Below are 8,122 nucleotides of genomic sequence, written 5' to 3'. Positions count from 1 at the left end.
GCCTGATGATGATGTATGCATCTCCAAACTGATGTAAACCTCTCTGTATATCCAGTCAAGCACTGAGCTGCTGCCATCCAAGATTATTTTTACATCTGCAAAAGAAATGCTGTACTTTTTACGTTCGATACATCCCCCAGAGGAACACCTGTTCATCTGTTTCTGGCGAGTCTCAGTTTCACTGTTGATAGTAAGTTACACAGAGGCTTCACTCAGGCTTCCTTCAGTGAAATTAACTTGAAAAAGAGACACATTTTTGTGTTATTTTCTGGAATGAACGGCTCCAAGTTTTGCTGAAATAAATAATAATAATTTAAAATGTTGGTATTTGTTGAACTGTTTGTATTTTACAAAATAACAGTGTAGATATGTTTCCATTTTCAGTTCAGGCTCTTTTGTGTAAAGAAGGTTAAACTAATATTTTATTCAGGAGGTATCCATCCAACGTATATCATGTCCTCTCCAGGATCCTTTTGTAAGAAGCACAAATTGAACGCAGCACCCTCTGTCCAGGACCTTAAAAGGGAACTCAGAGGAGATGGACGATAATCTCTCGTTCAAGGTTTGTTGGTTTTAACAGAAATATAAAACTGAATCTTTCTCCCCTCAAACCCGCAGCCTTGAAAGCGTTACCGTTGTTCCTGTAAAATGGGTGAACTCAGACCCTGAACTCTCGTCCTTCAGTCGACTACCTCGTTTCACTCCCTCCCTCCATCCCCCGTTTTCTCTCTCATTCTCCTCCTCTTTATCACTCCATCCATCACCTAAATCAGCGCTTTACTGCAGCCTCAATAACCAGAAATCCTCTCTGGATCTCTGCTCGCCCCTCGAGGACAAAACCAGCCTCTGTTCTTCTTTACCTGCTTGTTCCTCCTCTCTGTCATGTCTCATTAACATAATCCTGCCGCAGGTGATGAAGAGGAGGTGTTGGGGAGGGGGGGGGGCAAAGCATAGTGAGTGTATAAAATGGTCATTAGGAGGACGCTAGTTGCTGCGGTGACATCTCTTCTCCTCCTCCTGTCGGTCCTCGGGGAGTCAGGTCTCCTTCAGCTCAGTCATTGAGGATTCACCGCCATGCGTTCAAATGTCAACAGTTTGTCCAAGGAGATCAGACCATTCGATGTGTGTGTGTGTGTGTGTGTGTGTGTGTGTGTGTGTGTGTGTGTGTGTGTGTGTGTGTGTGTGTGTGTGTGTGTGCGCGTGTGAGAGAGAGAGTGGCGTGTCTGATAAACCCTTTGACATAATGAGAAGCTGAACGTGACATGTTTACAGTCATCAGCGGTCATTGAAGGCATCATTCTGACAGTCATTGTAATGAATACAACACCAGTGACAGTCAGTAAATGTCTCATTAGATTAGCTTCCTATGATTAAACATTATGATGGAATATTATTTAATAAACACACCGGCTTCAGGATGTGTTGAGACGCTCTGCACGTTTTAATAAGGTGTGTTGTGGATTATATTGATTTAGCAGAGATCGCTTGTTGAAGACGAGGTCTCGGCTCGCAACCCTGGAACGGTTTGTTTGCATTGAGAACGCAAACACCTCAGAAAGGAGGACAATCAGCTGCTTGAATCATCAATAGTAGAATTAGTTAGTGTAAAAATAGTGACAAGCTAATGTCACTCACTATCTACATCCAATTCAACATCAGCAGAGGAGCTGGTGCTTGGCGGAGCGACATCACAGGACTCAACATCTGCTGGTTTAGTTCAGAGAAATGAGTCCAGCTGTGTCAACCCAGGAGAATTTGTCCTTCTCAGTAGTAGAACGTCACCAAGCTAGTCTTGTTAAATCCCCTTTGGATCATGCAATGACTCACAAGCTTTGTAACCTTCTGTATTTTTGTGAGTGGTGTCCAATTTTTGACAAGTATTCTAATCTGCCTAAATGCCTGTGAGGCATTGACCTCCTCGCTGCTCTGAATCTGTGGGTAAAATGTATGATAGTCTGAAGCCCCGTCCACGTGTGTGTAGACATTTTCAAAGTTTATCTCAAGGTATTTTGGCCTTATGTCCACACTTCGATGTAATCTGGGGGTTTGGAGATTTTTTTTTAACTCCTTTGTTTCTGTTTTCGTGAACAAGCGTTTTTGAGAACTGTGACATCATCACCTCAACTCATGCATCGCAGTTGTTATTTATGTATTGCACATGCAAGATTGCGGGCTACTGGTCCACATCATAGACTGTATATAAAATGGATGTCATCTTGCTCGGCTCCAAGTGAGGCCGCCACAAAAACTGTTCTCCCTAGTGGCTGGCTGCAGTATAGGTCAAAAACTCTCCCCATTCATTTGAATGGAGCTGCGGTCAAACCTTAAAAAATAAATAAAAGTCATACGAATGTTTCTCACATACGTATGCTGTGGTGATATGTGGTTATTATTTGACTGTTTTGTGTTCAAGGCCTCTTTTTTCTCTGAGTGTTTCGTTAGTTATTAGAGGTTAAAAAACAGGGTTTTACATCCGGGTTTACTTTGACAGCTGCCGTAGAGAGAAACTCCGTAGGACCTCAGGAAGGTACACTGTAGGGCGGAGCTTGTTACCGTGGAAACACACAAATTCCCTACTGCGCAGACTCTGGCTGCAGAAAATTTAAAAGATGTCAGCATTCTGGAACGGGATATTTTGGCTTCAAAACCGTACGATGGGAAAAGGCAGAGCGACGCTGTCTATTATATATACAGTCTATGGTCCACATCTGCTCAGTACTGTTAGCTTTAATTAAAGGTTGGTGGCAGTGTTGGGATTAATGTCATTAAGGTCATGAAGCTTAATGCCACACTCTTACTCATTTTGAGATGAATGTCTAAAGTCAGATCAAGAGGAAGCTGCATATTCCTGTATTACGTATATGAAATGGGCTTGCTTTACCTCTGAGGAGGGTTCATTCTTGTACATTACTATCGTGTGTGGTTCCCTTTGTCTTGTTTCAGGTGAGGTGATTAAGCCCACCTGAGTTGAGTTGGCAGTGATTGCAGAGCTCCTTCTTGATTGGGCCAGGGACCAGGCAGCCTGCTTTAAAAGGTTGAGGTCAGTTGGGGCTCTGTTTTGTCACTGTGGGCTGTGTTTCTTGTTTTGTGGCCAGTCAAAATAAAAATTGAGCCAATAGAGAAGCTCAAATCATGGTTGTTACTTTTTTTTTCTCCACTGACACTTCTGGCTTCCTACAGTGCAACACAAGTAAACCAAGGGCGAATAAATGTATCACACTCAACAGTTTTTGATTTATCACTCTGTATTATAGACTGTGGACGTAGTATTCGTGACAACACCCATCAGTTTCTGAAGCCCTGTTTTGAAGCCAATGTCTGTCGAGCTAATGTGAAGTAAAGAGGCGGGGCTGTAGCCTTTTCGCTAACAGCTACTGGATGCCATCCTGTCAATCAAGTCAGCCATGCCCTTATTTCGGAAAAATGAATATCTTCAAAATTAAAGAGTTAAAAAAAAAATCATCCCCTGTACCGAGTGTGTGCTGAGAGAGGAATTGGCTATTCAGACTATTAACGTTTTTTGAACCAGGCTGTAAACATGTTGATTTCTGCTGTAGAGATTGTCTTTTTTGAATGGGTGTGTATGTGGTTTTCAGTGTTTCTGCAGCCAGCCTCAAGTGGACGCTCGATGAACTGCAGTTTATAACACTGCATTGGCTTCATATTTTAATACAGGAGAAGACGCCCAATACACACACAGACATATAAAGAGTAGACGCCACATTGGCTGCTGAGGCACAAGAAATACGCCATCTTGGTCCGGTCACCCATGATCCTACCTGTGAACGTAAACTGAAGCAGCAGAGACTTCAAGATGCCAGAGCACTGTGTGGCAAAACACCTATCATACATCACATATATCACATATCAGAATATTCTATTACTGTTAAGCCCACTATGAATATTAAAATACGCCGAACCATGTGTCCTGTGTCATACCTACATGTATGATGATTGCAGAAAAAAAAACCCTGCATGAAAATCAGTTTAGTATTCAGTTATGATTGATTAAATGCGCTGACACTTAATTGCGCCTGCCAAACAGATTACACTGAGTGGAGCAGGTGACCGGAGCAAGATGGCGGTCCCCACGGCAGCGCCAATAGGTAGTGGCGGTTGATGCGGCGTCTACTCTTTATATGTCTATGAATACACATGCGTACAATGTTCTTCTATAGTGTTCAACGTAAACTGACTACACAGTATCACCCCCTGCTGACCTGGCATGCTTATGTGAGCGTTTTTTAACCGTTTCTGCCTTATTGAGTGGACAGAAAGTTTATAAAATCATCTCTGGTGTAGATAGGTCTTTCTTATTTAATTTTCTGTTTTTAAAAGTATCTGTATAATGTGGAAGTAGCTTAATTACAATTTGGAAAAAAATAACTTTGTTGCCAGGTTTGAAGGCCTTTTCATCCTTTGCCATTTACATCCTCTGAACATTTTTCACAGGATAAACTTTCTGTGAGAGTGAATGTCCAGAGTAAAGAAACGCTTCATTTAAACCACAGTTAATGTTTATTCATCGTCATTAATCATTGTAACTTCTACATTGTATTTTACTTTTGCTCTCACAGTTTAGCATTTTCATCTGACCTGCTGTGAACTCACTGAAAACTGAACTCTAATTAGAACTCATTTATCAGGTATGGAGCGTAAAACACGGTTGTTGCTTTGGTTCTAATTGGACTTTAAAGTGAACAGAGTTCATCCTATAAAAACATTTCAGTTCGGTATTCACTTTGTGCATTTTGTAAAGAAAGAGGTAAATCGTTTCTTTCTCTGTTAGTTTAATCAGCCAGTTTTAGAGTCATACCTGATTCTTTAAGCAGATCTCTTCACATGTATTGGCTGTTTCTTGGCAGCTGATGTAACCTGGTGGAAAATCTACTGACTGTGTTTTTCTGCCTCCATCCTTCATCATCATCATCATCATCTCTTCTCTGGGTCAGTGTGATCTGACCTTTACAGCTTCATTTGTTTTACAAATCTGAACATCAGGAGGTCCTCCTCCTTCTCGTCTCACTCGTTTATCTCCTGATCGAAGCACACTGACAATCACTCTCTCTCTCTCTCTCTCTCTCTCTCTCTCTCTCTCTCTCTCTCTCTCTCTCTCTCTCTCTCTCTCTCTCCACTCTCTCTCTCTCTCTCTCTGAAATGATAAATCAATGTGTTCAGTGTCTCCTGACATGTTTATGTTAATCAGACATGCACTCACAGACAGAAAACAGGGACAGCCTGTGACTGCAGCTTCATCCTGCAGGAGATCCGTCTGAATCTTTCACCTCTGATTAAGTGTCCTCCATTTGTTTCCAAACTCTAAATGCCAGGTTCTGATGAGATGTTCTGTATCATTTCATTTGGAAAAAAATGCAACACCACAGAAGAGAAGAGCTACACAAATACCTCCACTACAAAAATGAAAGACTTAGTGTCAGCATAAAATGTGGATATATGTGGGATGATGTGCACCATTGTTGTGTTTTATACATATATTCCTTGTACAGACGGTGGCGACAAATTTTCTTATTAAGGTCAAATAAAAATCTACCTATCTATCTAAATAACAGTGCTTTAAAAAAAACGTAAAAGTAGAGCTAGAAGTAGAAGTTGGGTCCTGTAAAGTCCTCAATAAACCATAGATTAAGATGAGTTAGTCCTAACTTAAGTAGTGTTATTGTTTGGTTGCACCGTGTGGACATAAAGTTCCTCTTAACTAGTGGATAAAGTCCAAACCAACACAATTCCTGTCGTTGAAATGACATTCTCATACCTTTTGGCCAATCAATGAAAAGCTTGTTTTAACTTGATGTTTGTTAAAGTGCTGACTCTCGAGCCTGGTTGCCTCTGAACAGACTAACGGCTGAAAATAACAGCTCCTGTCAATCATTAATTATTATATCGGGGTGATAAGTAGTGATACTCTGTTATTGTGTTGATGAAATTATCTCTTCCTGTGGAAAACGAAAATGTGAGTACTATATCCTGTATCACATGGATGTAGTCTCAGTGAGGTCACCCACTCATTGACATTTTGAAGCGCAACAACAACGGTCGCCATATTGGAAATGCTAACTCAACCTCACTTTTGCAGGTCCTAGCCAAGCGGCAACCTCCATTCTAAAAGTATGAGTCCAATGCGGAAGTGCTAAAAGCTGCAGTTCATTGAGGATCCGCTTGAGGCTGGCTCCGGAAGAACCGGAAGTCACATACACATGAATGGGAAAAAGCCGATCTTTACAGTAGAAATAAACATGTTTACAGCCTGGTACAAAAGACGAGTGTAGTCTGGATAGCTCATTTCTCGATGTGCTCACACTGTGAGGGGAGTGAATTTTTTTCTAACGCTGCAACTTCGAAGATATTGAGATTGCGAATCTTCCAATGAGAGGCACAGCTGGCTGCGGGAACACTGCAGCTGTTGGCTAGGAGGCTCAAACTCCGCCTCTTTACATCACACTGCCTTGACAGCAGCAATATGGCTCTCGCCGACGATTGGCCTAAAAACAGCTCTTCAGAAACAGATGGGTGACATCACGGATACTACGTCCATATCTTATACATTCTATGGTCCTAGCATAATGCAAACAGGTGGAGTTGTTACAGGCCTTTAACCTCCTTGCTAACAGCAGCAGTGTTCCTGCCTGTCGGTCAAGTCAGCTGTTACCCTACTTATAAAAATCTCATTACCTTAATGTCATCAAAAGAAAGAGATTAAAAATTCACCCTCTGTACAGTCAGCATGTACAAATAGCATGTGGAGAGTAGTGAGTACTGCAAAAGTAACGTAACTAATAGTGTTACTTTCAGCAGTGAGTAACTAAGAAAAGGAAATAGTAATTACTTTTTTGGGTGACTAGCCCAACACTGCTTACTACGAATGCTTTGCAATCTGATATTTGAACTTCCCATAATCGACTTGACTCTTTTCAACATCAGCTTTATTCTGGAGTTACACCTCCACTCAAACATCACAACAAATTCTCCTCGACAAACTTTGGCTCATCAGTCTCTTACAGTTATTTTTCAACTCTCTATGACTTCATTCAACGAATGAATTTACTCCGACTCCTCTCTCATCAGATGTTCTGTTTCCGCAGACACTTCATCCGTTTCTAATAAATGCTCCTTTTCTTCCCCAGCTTTGTTTCCACTGCTTCAATTTCGATCTGATTTTAACCACCTGACTGTCTTGTTTTCACAGGGAGAGTTGAAACTCTCAGTTCATCCTTCATCCTCGTCTTCCTCTCCACAGGGAGGAAGAGAAGAGCAATGACGCACTGTAACAGAATACTGATGTTTTAATTTAACTCTCTTAAAGTTCTCAAACGACTTCAAATGTGTCTAAAACTTTCACTTTTACAGTCTGCAGGTGAGCTAACTTATCAAATCACCTGAGAGTTACCTACCGCTGAGTTTAACAATCTTCTGAGGACTACACTCAGCGGCTCTCTCAGGGGGTGGCCACCCCTGAAATCTGTTTGGCCACCTAATAGGCCACTCTGAAATCCTTAACCATGATAAGCCAAGTGCCTTGTCAGAGAAAGCTGATATGCTACCAAAATGCAGCCATCACGCAGTTAACATGCATCCAACATGCAGCCACGTTGCAGTCAACGCGCAGCCATGGCACAGTCAACATGCTGCCAACTTGCAGCCACATTCCATTCAACATGCAGCCATCATGCAGTCAACATGCAGCTAATGCAACCATCATGCAGTTAACATGTGTCCAACTTTTAGCCAAATTGCAGTCAACAGGCAGTTATCGTGCATCCAACACGCAGCCATCATGTAGTTAACATGCATCCAACATGCAGCCACATTGCATTCAACATGCAGCCAACATGCAGCTAACATGCCGCCCACTTGCAGCCACATTGCATTCAACACGCAGCCAACATGCAAACACATCGCAACATGCACACACATGCAGTCATCACGCAGCCAACATGCAGTCAACATGCAACCAACATGCAGCCACATTGTATTCAGCATGCATCAAACCAACAGCCAAGATGCAGCCAACTTGCAGCCACATAGCAGACAACACGCAGACATCATGCAACCAACATGCAGCAAAAACACTGAATGCTTTGATTGCATGAGCCGGAGCCATCAT

At 42.0% G+C, this 8,122-nt stretch overlaps 1 long non-coding RNA gene across 1 annotated transcript; it reads left to right on the top strand.

Annotated features, from left to right (window-relative positions):
• The first annotated feature begins 468 nt into the window (after positions 1-468).
• Positions 469-3,118, top strand: LOC117805352. The gene is made up of 2 exons (XR_004629410.1): positions 469-562; positions 2,944-3,118. It is a non-coding gene; the product is annotated as an uncharacterized LOC117805352 (long non-coding RNA).
• Positions 3,119-8,122: the final 5,004 nt, after the last annotated feature.

The sequence above is a fragment of the Notolabrus celidotus genome, chromosome 21, assembly GCF_009762535.1.
Source record: "Notolabrus celidotus isolate fNotCel1 chromosome 21, fNotCel1.pri, whole genome shotgun sequence".
NCBI classification, from domain to species: domain Eukaryota; kingdom Metazoa; phylum Chordata; class Actinopteri; order Labriformes; family Labridae; genus Notolabrus; species Notolabrus celidotus.
This window is presented reverse-complemented; position numbering and strand designations above follow the sequence as displayed.